Source organism: Salmo salar, chromosome ssa09 (genome assembly GCF_905237065.1).
Source record: "Salmo salar chromosome ssa09, Ssal_v3.1, whole genome shotgun sequence".
NCBI lineage: Eukaryota > Metazoa > Chordata > Actinopteri > Salmoniformes > Salmonidae > Salmo > Salmo salar.
Window position 1 is genome coordinate 7,708,194 of NC_059450.1, and position 27,103 is coordinate 7,735,296.

At 43.5% G+C, this 27,103-nt stretch overlaps 1 protein-coding gene across 6 annotated transcripts in view; it reads left to right on the forward strand.

Annotated features, from left to right (window-relative positions):
* Window positions 1-2,750, forward strand: part of LOC106610669 (procathepsin L) — a 46,410-nt gene extending 43,660 nt beyond the window's left edge. For 5 of the 6 annotated variants that reach the window (XM_045723357.1, XM_045723359.1, XM_045723362.1 and 2 more), the window contains one exon: window positions 1,908-2,750. The gene's annotated coding sequence lies outside the window, so the exon portion shown is untranslated. The remainder of the gene's footprint in view (window positions 1-1,907) is intronic. The other variant, XM_045723358.1, reaches the window with a different exon arrangement.
* Window positions 2,751-27,103: the final 24,353 nt, after the last annotated feature.

Genomic DNA, 27,103 nt, shown 5'->3' on the forward strand with positions numbered 1-27,103 from the left:
GCCTGTAGAGCTCCGAGACAGGATTGTGTCGAGGCACAGATCTGGGGAAGGGTACCCAAAAATGTCTGCAGCATTGATAGTGCCCAAGAACACAGTGACCTCTATCATTCTTAAATGGAAGAATTTTGGAACCACCAAGACTCTTCCTAGATCGGGGGAGAAGGGCCTTGTTCAGTGAGGTGACCAAGAACCCGATGGTCCCTCTGACAGAGCTCTAGAGTTTCTCTGTGGAGATGGGAGAACCTTCCAGAAGGACAACCATCTCTGCAGCACTCCACCAATCAGGCCTTTACAGTACAGTAGAGTGGTCAGACGGAAGCCACTCCTCAGTAAAAGGCACATGACTTGAACTTTGCCAAAAGGCACCTAAAGGACTCTTAGACCCTGAGATTCTCTGGTCTGATGAAACCAAGATCGAACTCTTTGGCCAAGCGTCACGTCTGAACGTGACGGTGAAGCATGGTGGCAGCATCATGCTGTGGGGATGTTTTTCAGCGGCAGGGACTGGGAGACTAGTCAGGATCGAGGGAAAAGTGAACGGAGCAAAGTACAGAGAGATCCTTGATGAAAACCTGCTCCAGAGCGCTCAGGACTTAGGATTGGGGCAAACGTTCGCCTTCCAACAGGACAACGACCCTAAACACACAGCCAAGACAACACAGGTTTCTCTGAATGTCCTTGAGTGGCCCAGCCAGAGCCCAGACTTGAACATGATCAAACATATCTGGAGAGACCTGAAAATGGCTGTGCAGCTACGCTCCCATTCAACCTGACAGAGCTTGAGAGGATCTGCAGAGAAGAATTGGAGAAACTCCCCAAATACAGGTCTGCCAAGCTTGTAGCGTCATACCCAAGAAGACTCGAGGCTGTAATCACTGCCAAAGGTGCTTCAACAAAGTACTGGGTAAAGTGTCTGAATACTTAAGTAACTGTGATTTATTTTAAATACATTTGCAAAAAATATATAGATTTATGTTTTTGCTTTGTCATTATGGGGTATTGTGTGTAGATTGATGAGGGGAGAAAACAAATGTCATCCATTTTAGCATAAGGCTGTAACGTAACAGAACGTGGAAAAAGCCAAGGGGTCTGAATAATTTCTGAATGGACTGTATGGCTACCAAACAGCAAGCTACAATGTTACAACCAAGGGCTGGAACCCCAATTATTTTAAATCGTTTTGTTTCACTGTTCCGACCAGCAAATTAAAGTTCAGAATCGGTTCATACCCCCAAAAATAATGGTTTATATCTTTCCTTTCTGCTCCTTTTTAAACCTGTGTAATAAACATTACATTACTTCACCAATGTATAGAGCAGCTTGCTATTGAGTGGGAAAGCTATATGCATGCATTGGACAGACAAGTGTAGTGTAGGGTGTTACATGCGACTGACTGACTGACACTGGAAAACGTGTCTGAGTGACAGTGAGGGCTTTGCATTGGCACTTTGTTGCATTTCTTTGTGGGGCTGGAAAAAAAATGCCCGAAATGTAAAAGAAAGTTATTATCTGGTTCCCATGCTTTTAAAATAACGGTTCTGTTCTGGAATCGTATAAATCACTTTCGTTCTGGTTTTGTTGCTCTAAAGATTTCGTTATTTTCCGGTTTTACTTTCTGTTCCCTGAACCAGTTACAACCCCTGGTTACAACCAGCCACCTAAAGCTAGGTTTACCAGCAAATGTTAGCACATGACTGGAGTTGTCTAGCTAGTTAGCCTGGTGCCTGCTAACTTGTTATTGTTTTCTTCTATTAGGCTAGATATTGTTCTAAATGTAATCTCTGTGCCTGTGCACATGTATGCATGTTCAATTAATCTACGCTAATGTTGATGTTATGCTGGTACAGTTCAACTGTCATTGAAACTGTACAATAGACTATCATTTATTATCTTTTTCTGTCTTACAGACAATAGTGTTTGGTGACTGGGATTCTTCCTGAAGATGGAGCGTAACAGAATTTATTTGTCTGTGTGTGTTATTGTATCAGAACCATTTCCCATGAACTGTATCCCTCTTGATGGATTGGACATTATGCTGGATTTGAAGCAGAAGATGACTCAAGAGGAGCTGAATGACAGTTTGATCATGACAACATTCCTCCCACAGGCTGTGCAAGTATTCCCTGAACTTTACATACTGTATCTTACTGTATGTTTCTTTGTGAATGGCAATTTCATCATGAGCACCTCTCCCATCATTTGCTGATCACCAGTTCTCTTGGCTAGAAATTGTTACACCAGATAAAGTGATTTAACCAAAGATATTTGGTATCCATTACTGGGAGTTACAGGATAGTTACTGTTTGGTGTAATAGCACAGATCATTTTTGACCAACCTTAGCGATGCTGTCTTCATCCTCGACTTGTGGGAACAGGAGTCTCATAAAATGTCTGTGACCAGTTGTCAGGAGTCAGTTTGAATTCAGAAAATGCTCCGTTATCTCATTGATCGACACGGGTGTCTGTCATCATGACATGCGGCACTTTGGGGTAGACACCCAGCTGTGCTACACCAAACAGTACCTATCCTGTAACTCCCAGTAAATTATACCAAAAATCTTTGGTTAAATCACATTATCTAGTGTAACAATCTGTATATAAAGTTCTCTGTACTACTCTGTTCATGCTGTATTTTCTGTATGTTACTTTTACTATATAACATTGTTGAATACCAAGTTCTCTTTTTGAGTTAAATATTGTACACTCCTCCTGTATTTTAGATCTTGACAAATAAACATTATATGGATATATCTGAATGTCTAACATGTGTGTGATGCTTCAGAGCCTTGTACAGCTTATTCAAAATATATTCTGTGTATCCATAAAGGCAGCCAAATTTTGAGGATTGATAGAAAATAGTTATATTTATTTTATGATGGTTCTACATGTTCTTATGCTGAGACACACTGTCCTTTATCCACTTTCAGCACATTAGCGATGTTGTTTGGCATGGTAGGCTGAGGAAGCTAAGACTCTGTGCTTGTGGCGAATGGTCTTGTCCTGTCTGCGGTGTATGGTCAGCTGGACAAACCTCTGCCAGAAGTGGTGTAGGGCTCGTAGCCCTTAAACACCAACTGTTTGTACCTCTTGCAGATTTGCTGGGACTGCACGTCTCCTGGAAAGACATGGTTGTGGTGTTGCCATTTTACACTTTTTGTGGAAGGGACTTAGGGCAACACACCTTTTGTCACAAGCGTCGTTAAAGGTAGACCAAAACGCAGCGGGTACGTGAATGCTCATCTTCCTTTTATTGAAGAAAAAAACAAAATACACTTACACAAAACAAACGACGATAACAGTCCCGTAAGGTGCTCAGACTATACAAAGAAACAACCACCCACAAAACACAAGCTGAAAACCCCTACTTAAATATGGCCTCCAATTAGAGGCAACGAAGAACAGCTGCCTCCAATTGAAGGCCAAACCAAAACCCTGAACATAGAAATAGAACAACTAGATAACCACATAGAAATAGATGACATAGAACAGTACCCAAAAAACCTAACAACACAAAACAAACACACCCCTGCCACGTCCTGACCAACTACAATAACAAAATGACCCCTTTACTGGTCAGGACGTGACACCTTTGTTGGTAAAGGTGTTAACCAGTTGAGACCTAAGTATTTGGAGATGGACAATGAGGGACATTGGAGCTGCTTTTGAGAGGGAAGATCAGTCAAGAAAGTGAATGGGCTGGGAGGCTGCAGAAGGTGTGAAAAGATTTAGGAGGGCAGTTCTTACACAGTATGTAATGTTGTGTATGGAAGATTGGGGAGAAATGACACCTTTCAATTGTTTTCATACACAACAATACATCTACTGTCTATAAGCACAACAGTGCACAACCAAATACCCCTTCCTCATCTCAAAGACCTATCTGTAATCCGCCCCCAGCCCATTGACTTTGACATATCATTCTTGTCAGTAGTAGCCATTGGCAGGGGATTTCTGTAGATGTGACTTTGTTTTGTGTTTGGAGAATCTGCAGAGAGAAGAATAAGGTGGTTGTCATTAATGTTGTAGTCTTGATTTTATACCTTTCAGTGAGCCTTGGGTACACGAGCATGAAGAAAGGGACACATCTTGCGGTTATGGAGCACATTTTTGTCCCACAATCTTGTTGTGCTCCATAACCGCAAGATGTGTCCCTTTCTTCATGCTCGTGTACCCAAAATGCTGCCGCTTTGAGGTATTTTTCAGCAGGCCACAGTGGAAGGGCTACAGATTACCCATTTTCACCTTTGTAAAACTCAGGTTGACTAAATTGATTACATGATCTGGAAGGTACTCTGTGGTCCTCAGGCTACCTCTAGCCACATGTAACCCCACGAACACAAACAAAAACCCATACAAACACTACCTAACTCGGGTTTATGCCATGCTTACTGTATGTTGAGCTATCTTAGCAGTTAACTTGTGAATAGTTTTGCCAACTTAGCTTCACCTTGTGCAGAGCTAGGGGTTGGAAGAACATGCTGGTGTAATAAGATTCTGTACCACCAACAAAACACACAACAATACACAATTTAACCACCTCACTAATTGTATTAGACTGGCTAGCTTAGCACACCAAACACTAACATTTCAATATTGTCAGCTTGCTGTTAGCTAGCTGGCATCACTAAATTGGCAGCATGATTGCTAACCAGCTGAGAACCAACAAACCAACCATATATGCATACATATTTATCATTGCTACCAAAACACAGAGAGTGAGTAAGCTATATCAACAATTCTATTTTTAGTAACAGAGTTTTTTCCAGACAAGGTTGGAACAGATGGCTCCCAGATTGAGTTACTCTTACTTGCTAAAGTTAGCTCGCTTATATAAGCTAACTTTAGTCAAAGAACAAACAAATAAACATGTTTACTCTGCTGAAGGTAGCTACCAGTCTAGCAGTGACATCCATGGCATAGGTGAAATAGACTTTCAAGTGTGTATCCAAAAGATAGCAAGCTAGCTATATGTGACCAACTGGCTCGATTCGGTCTTATGTACATTGGATAAAAGTAGAGATTCAGAGCTAGAAAATGGTATATCATACATTACAGGCACAATGGGAAAGTAATTCTGCTTTGAAAGATGATAAACTTGTCACCTCACTTTGAGAAATGGCCTTTGAATGTTTTGGTACACCTACTGGAGAGTTCTTCTTTGTCTACAGCCATTCAGCATTGTTCACACCCTGTTAAGCCAGCCCCACCCATCTCTTTAAGGATGCACATGTGAGGTCATGTGCTAAGCAGTGACTAGTGTAGTAAAGATTAAGACTAAAATGGGTAAAAGTAGTAGCCTACAATAAAGAAAAATTCCAGGTAAACAGTGTCCAGATAAAAATATTTTATAAATATTAGATGACTCTTACCCAGACACACTTGTCTACATTGATGGGTCATGTGAAAGAAATGCTATAACCAAGCAACTATTAAAGCAGGAAGCACCAATGACTCGGTCTATAAAAAAGTGGTCAGATGAAGCAGATGCGAAACTACAGGACTGTTTTGTTAGCACAGACTGCAATATGTTCCGGGATTCTTCTGATGGCATTGAGGAGTACACCACATCAGTCACTGGCTACATCAATAAGTGCATCGATGTCGTCGTCCCCACTGTGACTGTACGAACAGTGGCTTGAGAAAGTATTCACCCCCTTGGCGTTTTTCCTATTATGTTGCCTTATAACCTATAATTAAAATAGATTTTTTGGGGGGGTTGAATCATTTGATTTATACAACATGTTTACCACTTTGAAGATGCAAAATATTTTCTAATTGTGAAACAAACAAGAAATAAGACAAAAAAAACCAGAAAACTTGAGCGTGCATAACAATTCACCCCCCCAAAGTCAAAACTTTGTAGAACCACCTTTTGCAGCAATTACACTCTCTTGGGATATGACTCTATAAGCTTGGCACATCTAGCCACTGGGATTTTTGCCCATTCTTTAAGGCAAAACTGCTCCCGGCTCCTTGAAGTTGGATGGGTTCCGCTGGTGTACAGCAATCTTTAAGTCATACCACAGATTCTTAATTGGATTGAGGTCTGGGCTTTGACTAGGCCATTCCAAGATATGTTTCCCCTTAAACCACTCGAGTGTTGCTTTAGCAGTATGCTTAGGGTCATTGTCCTGCTGGAAGATGAACCTCCCTCACGGTCTCAAATCTCTAGAAGACTGAAACAGGTTTCCCTCAAGAATTTCCCTGTATTTAGCGCAATCCATCATTCCTTCAATTCTGAGCAGTTTCCTAGTCCCTGTCGCTGAAAAACATCCCCACAGTGGTAGGTAGCCTAGTGGTTAGCGTGTTGGACTAGTTACCAAAAGATTGCAAGATCAAATTCCTGAGCTGACAAGGTAAAAATCTGTCGTTCTGCCCCTGAACAAGGCAGATAACCCACTGTTCCTAGGCCTTCACTGAAAATAAGAATTTGTTTTTAACTGACTTGCCTAGTTAAATAAAGGTTAAAAAATGATGATGGTATACTCAGAGAGGTGTTGGGTTTGTGCCAGACATAGTGTTTTCCTTGATGGCCAAAAAGCTCAATTTTATTGTCATCTGACCAGAGTACCTTCTTCCATATGTTTGGGGAGTCTCCCACATGCCTTTTGGCGAACACCAAATGTGTTTGCTTATTTTTTTCTTTAAGCAATGGCTTTTTTTCTGGCCACTCTTCCAGCTCTGTGGGGTGTTCGGCTTAAAATGGTCCTATTGACAGATACTCCATTCTCAACTGTGGAGCTTTGCATCTCCGTCAGGGTTATCTTTGGTCTCTTTGTTGCCTCTCTGATTAATGCCCTCCTTGCCTGGTCCGTGAGTTTTGGTGGGCGGCCCTCTCTTGGCAGGTTTGTTGTGGTGCCATATTCTTTCCATTTAAAAAATTTGATTTAATGGTGATCTGTGGGATGTTCAAAGTTTCTGATATTTTTTTATAACCCAACCCTGATCTGTACATCTCCACAACTTTGTCCCCGACCTGTTTGGAGAGCTCCTTGGTCTTCATGGTGCCGCTTGCTTGGTGGTGCCCCTTGCTTAGTTGTGTTGGAGACTCTGGGGCCTTTCAGAACAGGTGTATACATACTGAGAACATGTGGCACCTAGATAGACTTTAAATAAAGTCCACCTGTGTGCAATCTATGTGACTTCTGAAGTTTATTTGGGGGGTGAATTTTTGGAAAAAATATACATTTTCATTTTACTTAACCAATTGGAACTATTTTGTGTATGTCCATTACATGAAATCCAAATAAAAATAAATTTAAATGACAGGTTGTGATGCAACAAAATAGGAAAAACACGAAGGGTGATGAATACTTTTGCAAGGCACTGTAGATGAAATCAGGGCAAGAGTTGCTTTCCGAAGAAATATCCGTGATTGTAACATACACTGTTTCACGAAACATGACTAGCTGGGGACATGCTGTCGGAGTCCACACAGCCAACGGAATTTTCAGTGCATCGCGCCGACAGGAAAAAACATGGCTCTCTCGGGATATGTTGTCGGAATCGGTACAGCCACAGGGTTTCTTCATGTGTCGTGCCAACAGAAATAAACATCTCTCCAGTAAGAAGAAGGGCGGGGGTGTATGTTTCATGATTAACGACTCATGGTGTAATTGTAACAACATACAGGAACTCAAGTGCTTTTGTTCACCTGACCTAGAATTCCTCACAATCAAATGCCGACCGTATTATCTCCCAAGAGAACTCTCCTCGGTTATCGTCACAGCCGTGTATATCCCCCCCGCAAGCGGATACCAAGACGGCCATCAAGGAACTTCACTGGACTTTATACAAACTGGAAACCATATATCCTGAGGCTGCATTTATTGAAGCTGGTGATTTTAACAAAGCCAATTTGAGAACAATGCTACCTAAATTCTATCAGCATTTCAATTGCTCAACACGAGCGAGTAACACGCTCGACCATTGCAACTCTAACTTTTGCGATGCATACAAGCCCAGGTCCTCCTTTTGGCAAATCTGACCATGACCATCTTGTTGCTCCTCTCCTATAGGCAGAAACTATAACAGGAAGCGCCCGTGCTTATGGTCTAGCCAACACTGTTCTAACCAATCGGATTCCAAGATTGCTTCGATCACGTGGACGTGGATCATATGGATCATATGGACGTGGATCACATGTTCCGGGTAGCCTCAGATAATAACATTGATGTATACATTGATTCGGTGAGCGCGTTTATAAGGAAGAGTATAGGAGATGTTGTACCCACCGTGACTATTAAAACCTTCCCTAACCAGAAACCGTGGATTGATGGCAGCATCCGCGCAAAACTTAAAACACGTACTACTGCATTTAAACATGCCAAGGTGACTGGAAATATGGCCGAATAACAACAGTGTAGTTATTCCCTCCGTAAGGCATTCAAACAAGCAAAATGTCAGTATAGAGACAAAGTAGAGTCGCAATTCAACGGCTCAAACACGAGACATATATGGCAGGGTCTACAGACAATCACCGATAACAAAAAGAAAACCAGCCCCGTCTTGCTTCCAGACAAATTAAACAAATTCTTTGTGCGCTTTGAGGACAATACAGTGCCACTGACGTGGCCCACTACCAAAGACTGTGGGCTCTCCTTCTCCGTGGCCGACGTGAGTAAAACGTTTAAACATGTTAACCCTCGCAAGACTGCCAACCCAGATGGCTTCCCTAGCTGCGTCCTCAGAGCATGCGCAGACCAGCTGGTTGGTGTGTTTACGGACATATTCAATCAATCCCTATCCAAGTCTGCTGTCCCCACATGCTTCAAGATGGCCACTATTGTTCCTGTTCCCAAGAAAGCTAAGGTAACTGAACTAAATGACTATCGCCCCGTAGCACTCACTTCTTTCATCATGAAGTGCTTTGAGAGACTAGTCAAGGATCATATCACCCCCACCCTACCTGTCACCCTAGACCCACTTCAATTTGCTTACCAAACTCATCATTAAGCTTGAGACCCTGGGTCTCGACCCCGCCCTGTACAACTGGGTCCTGGACTTCCTGACAGGCCGCCCCCAGGTGGTGAAGGTAGGAAACAATATCTCCACTCCGCTGATCCTCAACACTGGGGCCCCACAAGGGTGTGTTCTCAGCCCCCTCCTGTACTCCCTGTTCACCCACGACTGCGTGGCCATGCACACCTCCAACTCAATCATCAAGTTTGCAGACGACAAAACATTGGTAGGCTTGATTACCAACAATGATGAGACAGCCTACAGGGAAGAAGAGAGGGCCCACGGAGTGTGGTGTCAGGAAAATAACCTCTCACTCAATGTCAGCAAAACAAAAGAAATGATTGCAGACTTCAGGAAACAGCAAAGGTAGCACCCCCCTATCCACACTGACGGGACAGCAGTGGAGAAGGTGGAAAGTTTTAAGTTCCTCGGTGTACATATCACTGATAAACTGACATGGTCCACGCACATAGATAGTGTGGTGAAGAAGGCGCAAAAGCGCCTCTTCAACCTCAGTAGGCTGAAAAAATGTGTCTTGTCACCGAAAACCCTCACGTGCACAATTGAGAGCATCCTGTTGGGCTGTATCCTCAACTGCACCGCCCACAACCGCAAGGCTCTAGAGGGTCTGCACAACGCATCACCGGGGGCAAACTACCAGCCCTCCGGGACACCTACAACACCCTCCAGGACACCTACAACAAGGCAAAAAAGATAATCAAGGACAATAACCACCCGAGCCACTGCCTGCTTCCATCAAGAAAGCGAGGTCAGTACAGGTGCATCAAAGCTGGGACAGAGAGATTGAAAAACAGCTTCTATCTCAAGGCCATCAGATTGTTAAACAGCCACCACTAGAACAGAGAGGTGGCTGCCTACCTACAGACTTGATACTAGCGGCGGCTAGTAGGCCGGCGACGACGACCACCGAGCGAAGCCCGAGCAGGCAGGGGAGCCACCTTCGGTGGGATTCGTGACAGTAACCCCCTCCTGACGCGCGGCTCCCGCAGCGCGCTGCCACCGGCCTCGAGGGCGACCCGGAGGACGAGGCGCAGGGCGATCCCCATGAAGGCGGTGGAATTCCCTCAGTAGTGAGGGGTCCAAAATGTCCTTCCTAGGTACCCTGCACCTCTCCTCCACGCCGTACCCCTCCCAGTCGACGAGGTACTGTAGGCCACCCGCCCGAAGTCTGGAGTCCAGAATGGCGCGTATCTTATATGCCGGGGACCCCCCAATGTCCAGCGGGGGTGGAGGGACCTCCGGCACCTCACCTTCCTGCATGGGACCAGCCACCAGCCTGAGGAGAGACACATGAAATGAGGGGTTAATACGGTAGTAAGATGGAAGTTGTAACCGGTAACACACCTCGTTTATCCTCCTCAGGACTTTAAACGGCCCTACACACTGCGGGCCCAGCTTCCGGCAGGGCAAGCGGAGGGGCAGGTTTCGAGCCGAGAGCCAGACTCGATCCCCTGGTGCAAACACAGGGGTCTCACTGTGGCGCTGGTCAGCGCTCTTCTTCTGCCGTCCACTCGCCTTAGTGAGTGCGTCTTGGATGGCTCTCCAAGTGTCCTTCGAGCGCTGCACCCACTCCTCCACCGCAGGAGCCTCAGTCTGGCTCTGGTGCCATGGAGCCAGAGCCATAAATCAAGAGACACAAATAAGGAACAGGTGCAAACAATAACACATACCAAACGAAAAGGAAAAAGGGATCAGCGGCGGCTAGTAGGCCGGCGACGACGACCGCCGCCCGAGCAGGCAGGGGAGCCACCTTCGGTGGGATTCGTGACAATGGGACCACTCAGCCGTCATACCGCTCAGGAAGGAGACACGTTCTGTCTCCTAGAGATGAACATACTTTGGTGCGAAAAGTGCAAATCAATCCCGGAACAACAGCAAAGGACCTTGTGAAGATTCTGGAAGAAACAGGTACAAAAGTATCTATATCCACAGTTAACCGAGTCCTATATCCACATAACCTGAAAGACCGCTCAGCAAGGAAGAAGCCGCTTCTCCAAAACCACCATAAAAAAGTCAGACTACGGTTTGCAACTGCACATGGGGACAAGATCGTACTTTTTGATGAAACAGAAATAGAACTGTTTGGCCATAATGACCATCGTTTGGCGGAAAAAGGGGGAGGCTCGCAAGAAGAACACCATCCCAACCTTGAAACACAGGGGTGGCAGCATCATGTTCTGGGGGTGCTTTGCTGCAGGAGGGACTGGTACACTTCACAAAATAGATGGCATCATGAGGAAGGAAAATTAGGTGGATTTTTTAAATTTATTTTTATTTCATCTTTATTTAACCACGTAGGCCAGTTCAGAACACGTTCTCATTTACATCTGCGACCTGGCCAAGATGAAGCAAAGCAGTGCAACAAAAAACAACAACACAGAGTTACACATGGGATAAACAAAAGTACAGTCAATTAGACAATTGAAAAATCTATATATAGTGTGTGCAAATGGATTAAGGAGGTAAGGCAATAAATAGGCCATAGTAGCGAAGTAATTACAATTTAGCAAATTAACATTGATGATAGATGCGCAGATGATGATGTGCAAGTAGAAATACTGGGGTGCAAAAGAGCAAAAAGGAAATAAAAACAATATGGGATGAGGTAGGTAGTTGGATGGGCTATTTACAGATGGGCTATGTACAGCTGCAGCGATATGTAAGCTCTTCAGATAGCTGATGCTAAAGGTTTGTGAGGGAGATATGTCTCCAACTTCAGTGATTTTTGCAATTCATTCCAGTCATTGGCAGCAGAGAACTGGAAGGAAAGGCGGCCAAAGGAGGTTTTGGCTTTGGGGATGACCAGTGAGATTTACCTGCTGGAGCGCTTGCTACGGGTGGGTGTTGTTATGGTGACCAGTGAGCTGAGATAAGGTGGAACTTTACCTAGCAAAGACTTATAGGTGACCTGGAGCCAGTGGGTCTGGCGACGAATATATAGCGAGGGCCAGCCGACGAGAGCATACAGGTCGCAGTGGTGGGTTGTATATGGGGCTTTGGTGACAAAATGGATGGCACTGTGATAGACTGCATCCAGTTTGCTGAGTAGAGTGTTGAAGGCTATTTTGTAAATGACATCGCTGAAGTTGAGGATCGTTAGGAAAGTCTGTTTTACGAGGGTATGTTTTGCAGCATGTGTGAAGGAGGCTTTGTTGCGAAATGGGAAGCCGATTCTAGATTTAATTTTGGATTGGAGATGCTTAATATGAGTCTGGAAGGAGAGTTTACCAGCTCGGAAGGAGAGTTTACCGTGACCAGCTAGGAATCCGGATTGCACAGCGGAGAAGGTACGGTGGTTTTCGAAATGGTCAGTGATCTGTTTGTTAACTTGGCTTTCCAAGACTTTAGAAAGGCAGGGCAGGATTGATATAGGTCTGAAACAGTTTGGGTCTGGAGTGTCACCCCCTTTGAAGAGGGGTATGACCACGGCAGCTTTCCAATCTTTAGGAATCTCGGATGATACGAAAGAGAGGTTGAACAGACTAGTAATAGGGGTTGCAACAATGGTGGCTGATAATTTTAGAAAGAGAGGGTTCAGATTTTCTAGCCCAGCTGATTTGTACGGGTCCAGGTTGTGCAGCTCTTTCAGAACATCTGCTATCTGAATTTGGGTGAATGAGAAGCTGGGGAGGCGGAGGGTGCGGAGCTGTTGGCCCGGGGTTGGTGTAGCCAGGAGGAAAGCATGGCCAGCCGTAGAGAAATGCTTATTGAAATTCTCGATTATCAGGGATTTATCAGTGGTGACAGTGTTTCCTAGCCTCAGTGCAGTGGGCAGCTGGGAGGAGGTGCTCTTATTCTCCGTGGACTTCACAGTGTCCCAGAACCTTTTGGAGTTAAAGCAACAGGATGCAAATTTCTGTTTGAAAAAGCTAGCCTTTGCTTTCCTAACTGACTGTGTGTATTGGTTCCTGACTTCCCTGAAAAGTTGCATATCATGGGGACTATTCGATGCAAGTGCAGTACGCTACAGGATGTTTTTGTGCTGGTCGAGGGCAGTCAGGTCTGGAGTGAACCAAGGGCTATTTCTGTTCTTAGTTCTACATTTTTTGAAAGGGGCATGCTTATTTAAGATGGTGAGGAAATTACTTTTAAAGAACAACCAGGCATCCTCTACTGATGGGATGAGGTCAATATCCTTCCAGGATACCTGGGCCAGGTCAATTAAAAAGGCCTGCTCGCAGAAGTGTTGTAGGGAGTGTTTGACAGTGATCAAGGGTGGTCGTTTGACCGCGGACCCATTACGGATGCAGGCAATGAGGCAATGATCGCTGAGATCCTGATTGAAAACAGCAGAGGTGTTATTTGGAGGGGAAGTTGGTCAGGATAATATCTATGAGGATGCCCATGTTTTACGGATTTAGGGTTGTACATGGTGGGTTCCTTGATGATTTGTGTGAGATTGAGGGGATGTAGCTTAGATTGTAGGACGGCCGGGGTGTTAAGCACGTAGATTGTAGGACGGCCGGGGTGTTAATATATTGAAGCAACATTTCAAGACATCAGTCAGGATATTAAAGCTTGGTCGCAAATGGGACTTCCAAATGGACAGTGACCCCAAGCATACTTCCAAAGTTGTGGCAAAAAAGGACAACAAAGTCAAGGTATTGGAGTGTCCATCACAAAGCCCTGACCTCAATCCCATAGAAGATTTGTTGGCAGAACTGAAAAAGCGTGTGCGAGCAAGGAGGCCTGCAAACCTGACTCAGTTACACCAGCTCTGTCAGGAGGAATGGGCCAAAATTGACCCAACTTATTGTGGGAAGCTTGTGGAAGGCTACCCAAAACGTTTGACCCAAGTTAAACAATTGAAAGGCAATGCTACCAAATACTAATTGAGTGTATGTAAACTTCTGACCCACTGGGAATGTGATGAAAGAAACAAAAGCTGAAATAAATCATTCTCTCAACTATTATTCTGACATTTCACATTCTTAAAATAAAGTGGTGATCCTAACTGACCTAAGACAGGGAATTTTTACAAGTATTAAATGTCAGGAATTGTGAAAAACTGAGTTTAAATGTATTTGGCTAAGGTGTGGCTAAGGTGTATGTAAACAATGGCTCTTATATCAAATCAAATGTTATTGGTCCTATCTATTCTTTACTATCTATTGCATCTTAGCCACTCTGTCACTGCTCATCCATATATTTTATACCTATATATTCTTATCACATCCCTTTACCAGATTGTATGAATTAGGTTTTGTTGTGGAATTATTAGATATTACCTGTTAGATACTGCTGCACTGTTGGATCTAGAAGCATAAGCATTTCACTACAATTGCAATACCATCTGCTAACCATGTGTATTTGACCAATAACATTTGATTTGATATAAGATGATGTAAAACATTAACCAAAACATGAGCAAAGTAGAGTTGTGAACTTTCTGCATATAGCTAGACTGAAACATGTTTTATCAAGTTGGAGAGCCAAGGTGAAACGGTAACAAGTGCACCTTACCATTACTTACAGCGTAACAGGTTATGTGCAATGAAACTAGCTAGACCCGTTCAGGCTGTAACCGTTCAGGTAGAAACTAATATTGCATAGCATTAACATTACAATCAGGTCAACACAGATGAACCGACATGACAAGGTGTTGGGACCAGCACCGCTGTGGAAAATAGGAATGTAGGCTACTGCGTTACTAACGTTAGCTAGAGAGCTAACTATGGCCACATGACTTACTCAAAACCTTTATTGTAGTATTTCTCCTGCCGTGTTCGCCACTGAATTAAATGCCTGGTATTGTCATCAGACCCTGTAACAATTTGAACACAAGCCCTGGTGTTTACAACAAGCAAGCCAAAGTGAAATATGAAGTTGTCACTCAACAGCAAGCAAGTAACCCTGTAGCTAATGTAACTGTTCGAACAGTTATTACTTCTAGTCCTACTATAGCACGCACTGTAGCTAGCTAAAGGCTGCCTGCCGATCTGTTTTCAAAGATGTAACATTACGATGAAAAAGTTGTGATCATTTTAAGGGAAACAAAAACGACTTACATTTGAACACCACCGCAGAAGATTCGCTTTTTGCCATCTTTCAAGTTGTTTTGTTATTTACTTGAAGAGATCTAGGCATTTAAAGTATGCTTGATTTTTCAAAATGTCACATACTATTAAACCAATTTTTTTGGAATACTCAAACAGCCCATTATTTAGGATGCAAGTATGGGTATTTGGACACGACCAGTGTGTGAGAAGAAGGATAGGAGGAGAGAAGCATATTATTTGATTTGGTTAAATCTTCCTTTAACAGTCGAAGACTATGTGTTCTCACAAAATACTATTACCCGCAATCTATTGAAATATGTTAGAACCCTTCCCATGGAAACCAATTAGGGCATTTAATTTTCCTTTTTGATTCCAAGCATAGCCAACCAGAGAGGGGGTCCAATCTGCATTGTGCAGAATGGAACGGGTGAAAACATCATGAGGTGTTGTTGGAAGCAAAGTAACCACGCTTATTGATCCATCAATTTAGACAGCACAGAAGAAGAGAGACTGAGCATGAAAGCAGGAAATGATGCTGTATTAATGAATGTGGTATTTCATAGATGGGAAAACAACAAGAAACGGAAGGATCCCACAGTAGCCATTTTGAATCAGCCAGTCAAAAAGGGTACTTTTGAGATATTCATATGAATAATTTTTATGTTGAATAAATTCATGTGATTTTTTTTCTTCTCCAGAATCTATACATACTCAATATTTTAGAGCACAATCTAAGGAGTATAATGACACCAATATGTTCTGATCTGTATCATTCTTCACCATTTTCAAAAAATGTAAATGTAAAAAGAATGTCAAACATCCTTCCTCTCAATGAAGTTTCTCTGTGAGAATTGCCGGAATAATCGAAGATATCAAAAGTATTTTTTTACGGCATGCTGTGATGGAATCGCGCTACGTATACACAGTCCTTGCTCATTAGGAAGGCTTTATGATCTGATTGTATCAGTGTATCAAGTGCTGTTGTTCACAGCCAAATTCTGATATTTTGCCCAATTATTGCCAAATGCTCTAATTTGTCATAAGACCAATATTGGCAAACGATCAGAATTGAGCTGCCTGTGTAAATGCAGCCATACAGGCCTACACTCAGAAGATTGGCTTTAGGGCCTCATGTTGTATTTACATGATAGAGCTCAATTTTAAATCTCTGAGAAATTATACCTTGTAATGTAAAGTGCACTGTCTGTGTTCAGTAGATTAGAAACAGTTTGGCGTTTAAGTACATCTATGTTCAAGAAGCTAATCAACTATCCTTTACATGTAAACTGCATCATCTTTTGCCATTGCTAGATACTACAAGCTACTCACCAGTACCAATAAGTGAGGTGGTCACAGGATGTGACTGACACATTACTGACTCACGAGCAGCAACTGGAGCAGAAATATGCAGGTCGCCATTTCAACCAAAAGATGGCAGCAACTGAATGCTTATGAGACACTCCCACCACTACAATCAACAGCTAACTACCATCCACAGCTACAGCAGCCCACCTCACCTCCACGAGCAACAAAGAGCCATCACTGACATCAGTAATAGTAGAGCAGTGACAACGCACGCACGCACACACACACACACACACAGTACAGTACTAGGTGGAGCTCAGAACTTTCTGACACCACATGTCCACCACATTCCCACCGCGATGAATCAGCCAAGACATTGTCTCATGTCAACAAGCAGCACATGTCGCCCACCGAAACGTCTGGTCGGCCTAATAAAGAGTGTCACAACGCATTTCTGCACCCTTTGACGTTGCCCTTCACTCAGGATGGAATCAGGTGCCAGTCAAGCATTTCAGCCATTTTGGTCTGTGGCGGTGGCAGCCGCTGCCGCTCTTCTGGGACCCCAGATGGGACTGTATCATGTATGCGCTGCTCAGCGACGGCAGGATATCAACTTCCCATCATTCATTTGGTGTTGCGTGTGGGGAAATGGGATGTCAAGTGTGTTTCTCACATTAATGGGAAACATGTGCAATTGTGACAGACAGGAGGTCTCGATAGTGCGCTCCACTGGCTCGCTCGCACACACACACACACACACACACACACACACACACACACACACACACACACACACACACACACACACACACACACACACACACACACACACACAAATACACAGATAGATAGAGGGAGCGAGGAAGGGAGGGAGGAAAGAGAGGAAGAAAAGAGGTGGGGAAAGGCATTCCAGCTAAGAAAGCATCCAGTATTGGCCAATACAAATCAAAACCACAAAAGAAGCCAAGAAAACCCTCCCTTAATCTTCTTCTCCTCCTCCCAGCTGCATTTCTTGGATGGAAACTCTGTCGGCTTTCTTTGAGTACTGAAATAATGATATAAATGCTTCACAAATAATCCTGGCAATCCTAGTTTGACACTCTTATAGATCGCTATGTTATTGTTGCAAATGTATGCTTGATTTTTTAAATGCATTTTATTATCTGCATGACATCAGCTTACAAATAAACTGTAGTCTCTTGCGCTCTCTCACAAACACGCGCTCTCTCTCAAACACACACACACACACACACACACACACACACACACACACACACACACACACACACACACACACACACTACAATAAAAACAACCTGTTTGTTAGTCTTACAGCACTCTCCCTTTCAGTTGTATCTGCGGTTCCACCCACGTTGTGGGGTGAGTGATGTTGAAAGTACCTATCTAGGCCTGTGTGGTAGAGATGTAGAGAGGTATAGAGGTAGAGAGGTGTGTGTGTGTGTGTGCGTGCGTGCGTGTGTGTGTGTGCGAGCGTGCGAGTGAGTGAGGAGAGGTAAAAGGGAGGTACGTTACTGTATCATCTCTGCAAGCAAAGAGGGAGTTCCCACATGAAAACTTCACTCTGACTCCCATTCTCCCACTGCGCATGCAGCATGTACACTATGACGCTATGATAGCACCCCAGAGATACAATGGAAAGAAAATGACGAGATTTGTTTGTTATTTGTTATTTTATTCGGATCCACATTAGCTGTTGCTATTGCAGCAGCTACTCTTCCTGGGGTCCACACAAAACATAAAACATGACCTAATACACAATATTAACAGACAAGAACATCTCAAGGACATTTTAATACATTTTAAATAAGAAAACTTATTTTACCTGTACTGACAAAACACTAAGAAAACAGAGACCTATGCTCTAGGCCTGAACTTAGCAGCATCTATCAATTAGGCCTTCAAAAGAAGACATCTTTCATTGAAAACGTTCAAAAGAGAGATCAAAATAAAGTGGGGATTACTTGGTCTCTCATGGCTGGATGGCACAGCTGGATCTGTTGGCTCATATTCACATTCACACAGGGAACTGCATGAATAGGGTGGAACGTAGCCTAGCGGTTAGAGCATTGGGCCAGTAACAACAAAGGTTGCTAGTTTGAGGCTGACAAATCAGTTGATGTGCCCTTGAGCAAGGCACTTAACCATACAGTGGGGGGGAAAAGTATTTGATCCCCTGCTGATTTTGTACATTTGCCCACTTACAAAGAAATGATCAGTCTATAATTTTAATAGTAGGTTTATTTGAACAGTGAGAGACAGAATAACAACAAAAAAAATCCAGAAAAACATGCATGTCAAAAATGTTAAAAAATGATTTGCATTTTAATGAGGGAAATAAGTATTTGACCCCTCTGCAAAACATGACTTAGTACTTGGTGGCAAAACTCTTGTTGGCAATCACAGAGGTCAGATGTTTCTTGTAGTTGGCCACCAGGTTAGCACACATCTCAGGAGGGATTTTGTCCCACTCCTCTTTGCAGATCTTCTCCAAGTCATTAAGTTTTCGAGGCTGACGTTTGGCAACTCGAACCTTCAGCTCCCTCCACAGATTTTCTATGGGATTAAGGTCTGGAGACTGGCTAGGCCACTCCAGGACCTTAATGTGCTTCTTCTTGAGCCACTCCTTTGTTGCCTTGGCCGTGTGTTTTGGGTCATTGTCATGCTGGAATACACATCCACGACCCATTTTCAATGCCCTGGCTGAGAGGAGGTTCTCACCCAAGATTTGACGGTACATGGCCCCATCCATCGTCCCTTTGATGCGGTGAAGTTGTCCTGTCCCCTTAGCAGAAAAACACCCCCAAAGCATAATGTTTCCACCTCCATGTTTGACGGTGGAGATGGTGTTCTTGGGGTCATAGGCAGCATTCCTCCTCCTTCAAACACAGCGAGTTGAGTTGATGTCAAAGAGCTCCATTTTGGTCTCATCTGACCACAACACTTTCACCAGTTGTCCTCTGAGTCATTCAGATGTTCATTGGCAAACTTCAGACGGGCATGTATATGTATTCTTGAGCAGGGGGACCTTGCGGGCGCTGCAGGATTTCAGTCCTTCACGGCGTAGTGTGTTACCAATTGTTTCCTTGGTGACTATGGTCCCAGCTGCCTTGAGATCACTTACAAGATCCTCCCGTGTAGTTCTGGGCTGATTCCTCACCGTTGTCATGATCATTGCAACTCCACGAGGTGAGATCTTGCATGGAGCCCCAGGCCGAGGGATATTAACAGTTCTTTTGTGTTTCTTCCATTTGCGAATAATCGCACCGACTGTTGTCACCTTCTCACCAAGCTGCTTGGCGATGGTCTTGTAGCCCATTCCAGCCTTGTGTAGGTCTACAATCTTGTCCCTGACATCCTTGGAGAGCTCTTTGGTCTTGGCCATGGTTGAGAGTTTGGAATCTGATTGATTGATTGCTTCTGTGGACAGGTGTCTTTTTTACAGGTAACAAGCTGCGGTTAGGAGCACTCCCTTTAAGAGTGTGCTCCTAATCTCAGCTCGTTACCTGTATAAAAGACACCTGGGAGCCAGAAATCTTTCTGATTGAGAGGGGGGTCAAATACTTATTTCCCTCATTAAAATGCAAATCAATTTATAACATTTTTGACATGCGTTTTTCTGGATATTTTTGTTGTTATTCTGTCTCTCACTGCTCAAATAAACCTACCATTAAAATTATAGACTGATCCTTTCTTTGTCAGTGGGCAAATGTACAAAATCAGCAGGGGATCAAATACTTTTTTCCCCCACTGTAATTGCTCCAGGGTCGCCGTTGATAATGGCTGACCCTAGCTGTGACCCCACTCTCTGAGGGTGTGTCAGGGAGAGTTGGAATTTGCTAAATAACAGGACAAATATAAGCACCCACCAACCAATTTTATTATTACTACTACTACTACACACTATTGGTGTACGTTGAGCCCAACTGACAGTTATGCAACAGGATCAAACATCTTGTGTATGTGTGGGGTGAGTGGAGGGGTGTGAGTGTGTGGGGCGTTTTAGTGTGTGTGTGGGGGGGGGGGATACTACAATTGAAGCCAGAGCAAAAAACAACTGAGTAATGATGAGTGTTGCATCATGTACAGTCGTGGCCAAAAGTTTTGAGAATGACACAAATATACAGTTTCACAAAGTCTGCTGCCTCAGTTTGTACGATGTCAATTTGCATTTACTCCAGAATGTTATGAAGAGTGATCAGATGAATTGCAATGTCCCTCTTTGCCATGCAAATGAACTGAATCCCCCCAAAAACATTTCCACTGCATTTCAGCCCTGCCACAAAAGGACCAGCTGACATCATGTCAGTGATTCTCTCGTTAACACAGGTGGGAATGTTGACGAGGACAAGGCTGGAGATCACTCTGTCATGCTGATTGAGTTCGAATAACAGACTGGAAGCTTCAAAACGAGGGTGGTGCTTGGAATCATTGTTCTTCCTCTGTAAACCATGGTTACCTGCAAGGAATCACGTGCCGTCATCATTGCTTTGCACAAAAAGGGCTTCACACGCAAGGATATTGCTGCCAGTAAGATTGCACCTAAATCAACCATTTATCGGATCATCAAGAACTTCAAGGAGAGCGGTTCAATTGTTGTGAAGAAGGCTTCAGGGCGCCCAAGAAAGTCCAGCAAGCGCCAGGACCATCTCCTAAAGTTGATTCAGCTGCGGGATCGGGGCTCCACCAGTACAGAGCTTGCTCAGGAATGGCAGCAGGCAGGTGTGAGTGCATCTGCACGCACAGTGAGGCGAAGACTTTTGGAGGATGGCCTGGTGTCAAGAAAAGAAGCAAAGAAGCCACTTCTCTCCAGGAAAAACATCAGGGACAGACTGATATTCTGCAAAAGGTACAGGGATTGGACTGCTGAGGACTGGGGTAAAGTCATTTTCTCTGATGAATCCCCTTTCCGATTGTTTGGGGCATCCGGAAAAAAACTTGTCTGGAGAAGACAAGTTGAGCGCTACCGTCAGTCCTGTGTCATGCCAACAGTAAAGCATCCTGAGACAATTCAGGTGTGGGGTTGGTTCTCAGCCAAGGGAGTGGGCTCACTCACAATTTTGCCTAAGAACACAGACATTAATAAATGACGGTACCAACACATCATCCTAGAGCAACTTCTCCCAACCATCCAGGAACAGTTTGGTGACGAACAATGCCTTTTCCAGCATGATGGAGCACCTTGCCATAAGTCAAAAGTGATAACTAAGTGGCTCGGGGAACAAAACATCGATACTTTGGGTCCATGGCAGGGAAACTCCCCAGACCTTAATCCCATTGAGAACGTGTGGTCAATCCTCAAGAGATTGGTGGACAAACAAAAACCCACAAATTCTGACAAACTCCAAGCATTGATTATGCAAGAATGGGCCGCCAGCAGTCAGGATGTGGCCAAGAAGTTAATTGACAGCATGCCAGGGCGGATTGCTGAGGTCTTGAAAAAGAAGGGTCAACACTGCAAATATTGACTCTTTGCATCAACTTCATATAATTGTCAATAAAAGCCTTTGACACTTATGAAATGCTTATAATTATACTTCAGTATTCCATAGTAACATCTGACAAAAATATCTAAAGACACTGAGGCAGCAGACTTTGTGAAAATTCATATTTTTGTCATTCTCAAAACCTTTGGCCACGACTGTACAACCAAAATGGCATCCTGAGGCTAGGGGTCAGAGGTTAACATGGAGGGAATTCCAGGGTATCCATCATGGAAACAGCGGTCATATCTTTAACCACATGTTATGCTTTATTATGGCCCTAGACTTCTCACTCCTTTTGGAACTGACCCCTCTTTGAAATTGAATCGTCTCTCTATGTATGTCTCTATACATCCTCCATCGCTCCTCATCTCTCTCTCGATGCCTCAGCTGTTTTCGCTCTCCCTCTCTGTCTTCCCTCTCTCATGGATGGATAGAGTTAATCAGGCAATTAAGGTCTAATTAAAAGAGACTGCAGAGAGACGTAAGGGCTCTGACAGCTTGTTGTGGCTAGAATAGTGGTGTGTATGTGTTTGTATAATGTTTTCTGTGCATGTCCTGGCTGCGCACACACACACTAAACCCACCACCCACTCACACCCCTTCACTCATCCCACACATACACAAGATGTTTGACCGTGTTGCATGGCTGTCAGTTGGGCTCAGCATACACCAATAGTGTATAGCAGTAGTAGTAGTAATAATAATAATAATAATAATAATAATAACACAAACACACGCACATACAATTCTTATTCTCAACAAACAGAGGTGTGGGCGATAGAGAGCATAGGTGATAAACAAAACAATGAAAGTAACAAAATAAACTTTTTACTGTTTGAAACAAACTCGTAATACACTGCTATTGCCTCTTGACCAAAGGCTATTTGTCAAACCTGACACGTCAAAAGAGATCTCTGCTTGAGTCAATGCAATCCCTCCGCCGGGCGAATTCTACAATCTAAAGCAGCTTGACAGGAAAAATAAAACAACACCTGATTTAATCTCGGAGACCCTTGTCTCCAGAGAGCAATTTCACAACAGGTAAGAGAGAGAGGGGGCTTCAAATCCAAATGAATAAGAATACATGACAAAACAGCACGCAAAGAGAGTTGGCCCACGAAGACAGCATCATGCTCCTGTAGCTCTTCTCACTCTTCTCTCTCTTTTCGCTTTCGTGGCTCTTACGGGGGCGATGCATTGCGATGCATTGCCTAGCCATGCTTCATCCAGAGTGGCTCGCCATGTTGCTGCTGTCAAGCCGACATGTAGGTATCAACAGCCAAGTAGGGTTTGGAAGCTATAGTGAAATTAGATTGGTCAATCACGCTGAGGTATCGGAATATTTGCATAAAGTTCAGCTCACACCCTTTTCACGATCCCTTGCCCATGCTCACATCGTCCAAGGGTCTCCTGCCCACTTCGCTTCTCATCACTTTTCTTCAATTGAAAATTAGTAGCTTCCGTTGTTTCATCGCCCAACATTGTACGCAGTTAACACAGGCTGTTATCGCTCTCGTCGCTCTTGATATTCTCATCGCTCTCGTCACTCCCAGACCCTGGGCATTGGATACAGGCAGTTACGTTTCATATAGGAGGAGAGGGTAGGGGGAGGAGGAGGGGTGAGGAGAAGAGGACCTGCAAAAATGGGCCCAGCTGTTCTAGTCCAACTCACTTCCTGTTACATGGGGTAATCCTACTCTGACTTCTTTCAATGAGTAGGGGATTAGCAAGAGATATAAATGACAAAAAAAGATTGTTTAGCTGGCCAGGGGGAGGCAGACTGTTTGGCATCTGTGGATCTAGGTAAAGCTCTCTGTTAGCTTATTGCAACTGACTATGGGTTGTGGCTATGGTACACCTACAATGTGGTATATGTAGTTGTTCATGTGCACATACACATACAGAGTTTGTCCATTTCTGTGTGTTGAAGATTTGTACTTGACTTGTTGAAAGCAAATCACACTTGTATAGAAACAAAGAGAGAGAGAGGGAAGAGAGACACACACACACACACACACACACACACACACACACACACACACACACACACACACACACACACACACACACACACACACACACACACACACACACACACACACACACACAGCATGAGAGATAATTTGTCAAGAGAAGAGATATATCCCTACTGTAAAACACACTGTATCTTTCATGTGGGAGAGCATACAGGGAGTCGCTTCTGGAGATATACTGGGAAGTGGGCTTTGTCCCAAATGGCACCCTATTCCCTATGTAATAAACTACTTTTGACCAACTCCTATGGGCCCTGGTCAAATGTAGTGCACTACATAGGGAATAGGGTGCCATTTGCAACGCAAACTTGCTGCCTGCTCACTGTTTCTCCTCTGGGCGAATCAGCCTCCAATTCGTTCATGTGTTGGGAGAGGAGGAGAGGAGTGTCAACCTGTATGCTAGGTGAAAAGCCTATGTTTCCCAGCTCGCTCATGGCTCCTGAGTAGGCAGTTGTATTATGGAGAATAAAAGCAGGCCAGCAGGCCCGGTTGTTCCCCTGGACACCCCATCGGCATACTCCCGGATTGGAGCGGTAGTCCTGGACAGACTTGGGAAGGGAGCGAGGGAGGGATTCAATGTACAGTAGAGAAGGAGCTAGGGAGAGTGAGAAAGGGAGAGAGGGAGGGAGGGAGGGATTCAATGTACAGTACAAAGCGAAGGAGGGAGAGACAAAGGGGTAGGGAGGGAGAGAAAGAGAGGGAGGGAGAGTGATCTCATGGGATATGTCATTTCTCCTCCTTTGTCTCTTGTTTTATTCATCCTTTATTCTCTTGCAAGTAGCTGTCTGGTTCTCTTTCGGTTTCACTCTTGCCAACAACACACATCAACAGTAGACATGTGCACTGAAACAAAAACACTAATAAACACATACACGGTAAAACAAACATGGTAACACACACACACACACTCACACACAGATACCAATCTCTTATACATAGTAATAAGGGAGCTCCTTCAAGCCCAAAGCACACAATCATTACAGGTGGAAGGTGTCCAAAATAATATTTACCCTTGATTTAGAGGCCATTTAAGATGCATTAGCTTCTCAGTAATTATGAGAAACTCCAATTATAACAATCCTCTGAAGACTAGAACCAAACTGGAGGGCTTAGGTTTGTAAGCAATGGTGTTACAAAACCAATAACTAGCCTACTGATTTTTTTATGCACTCATGGGGTGGATTGCAATAAACAGGCAGAACGTAATGCGCTCCTGCAAGTTACCGCTGGATTTCAATGCTATTTACGGGAGATTACATCCACCTGCATGTTAAAACAAACTTGATTGCGACCATAAAACACACAATAATAAACCAGCAGATAAATTGTTACCATGTCAAGTGATTATGATACTAGAAAGCTGCGTCTACGTTCTCTACTCGCGCCCCCAATTAAATATCAACCTATCCGGAGTATGGGAAAACCGGAAGGCTGATGAATTTAAAAAGACTTATTAGAGTATAAGAATATAGAAATAGTAGACCTATATTTCATTCAAACATTTGACCTTAGATGTCAAAATAATATGTGTGCTATTTGAAATAACTTTATTAGACTACATTTTCATTTGATCAAAAATATAGATTATATAGGCCTAACTCCATCACGATTGACTTGATTTAATAAACATTTCCAATATGGACAGTCCAGGGATATTTTGTCCCGATCTTGATAAGAAATTACCACTCTTTTTAAAGACGAGTTGTAATTAATAACTTACATAAATTGGAAACAAAAAAATTATTAGAATAGGCTACACCATCAACATTAGTTTTTCATTCATATATGTCGGGTAAATTGCCATAGTAGATTTGCCATGGTAAACGAGGAACTACTTTATGTCAGTTGTATGGAATGATTGTCAAATAGATCAATCGTTCTTAGTCTAGTAAAAAAACAGGATCAATTTGTTCAGATGATAACACCCACCAGAGGGCGAAATATTTGTGAATTCTTTTGGCAGCGATCAGGACTAAAAGATCCTCGACATCTGCTTTAAGGAGCAGTAAATCAGTGGCCAGTGATGGATACAATTGAGATAAGCTGTGCGGGGGATGTTAGTGTGTATTTATCAAATCCCATAGGGTTTTATTTGTCACATGCTTCGTAAACAAGAGGTGTAGACTAACAGTGAAATGCTTACGGACCTATCCCAACAATGCAGAGAGAAATAGCACAAGGAATAATTACACAATGAGTAACGATAACTTGGCAATATACATGGGGTACCAGTACCTAGTCGAAGTCTAGAGGTACTCGGTAATTTGATGGTTTAGCGAGAGATTACCTTGTGTTAATACGCTAGGCCAATGTTTGTTGCACTAGGCCCGTTATGTCCAAGGGGTTTTAGGCCTAGCTACATGGTCTTTAACCTGACTTGATGTGTGCATAAATGTAAGAAAGTAGGCTTGTGCGACTAGGTGTTGAATGTACAGTATATACCCGAACGACAGCTACCTTACCTTAGATCCAGGGCCAGATCCTTCTTGACCTCTCGGCGAGTCCACGCAGATTACTATTTGCTAAAATGGTGACGAAACATAAATATGTACAAAAAGGAAAAATTACAAAAGGCATGCCCATTGTCATCAAACAAAACCAGCAGCCACACGGCTCTGCCAGCTGGGACACTGACTGGCGAACCCCCTAATTGGCAGCACCTGTGTACAAATAAGGGCTTCGCTCAGCATTTAGACTCAGTTATTGCTGCCACCTGGGGATGGAGTGTGGAAGTGTATCACGGTAGTGTGTTTGTCTATGTCCTAACACTACCCTTCCCCCCATATCATAACATGTGGTAAATGTGGTAAATAGATTTGGAGTTAATTTAGTGAGTTGAGGGGTATAACAGCCAACAGTAATTTTTTAAGCTTTAACAGTCCATCCTGGAAGTATGTTGTGGAAAAGTGTGGGTGTGATATACATACCGTGCCTTCAGCAATATTAATACCCTTTGACTTGTTCCACATTTTGTTGTGTTAAAGCCTCAATTCAAAATGGATTAAAGAGATGTTTTTCTCACCCATCTATACCCAATAATGACAAAGTGAAAATATGTTTTTAGAAATGTTTGACAATGTATTGAAAATGAAATACAGAAGTATCTCATTTGCATGAGTATTCACAACCCTGAGTCAATACTTTGTAAAAGCACCTTTAGCGGCGATTATAGCTGTAAGTCTTTCTGGATAAGTCTCTAAGAGCTTTGCACACCTGGATTGTACAACATTTGCTTATTATTCTTGAAAGATTCTTCAAGCTCTGTCACGTTGATTGTTGA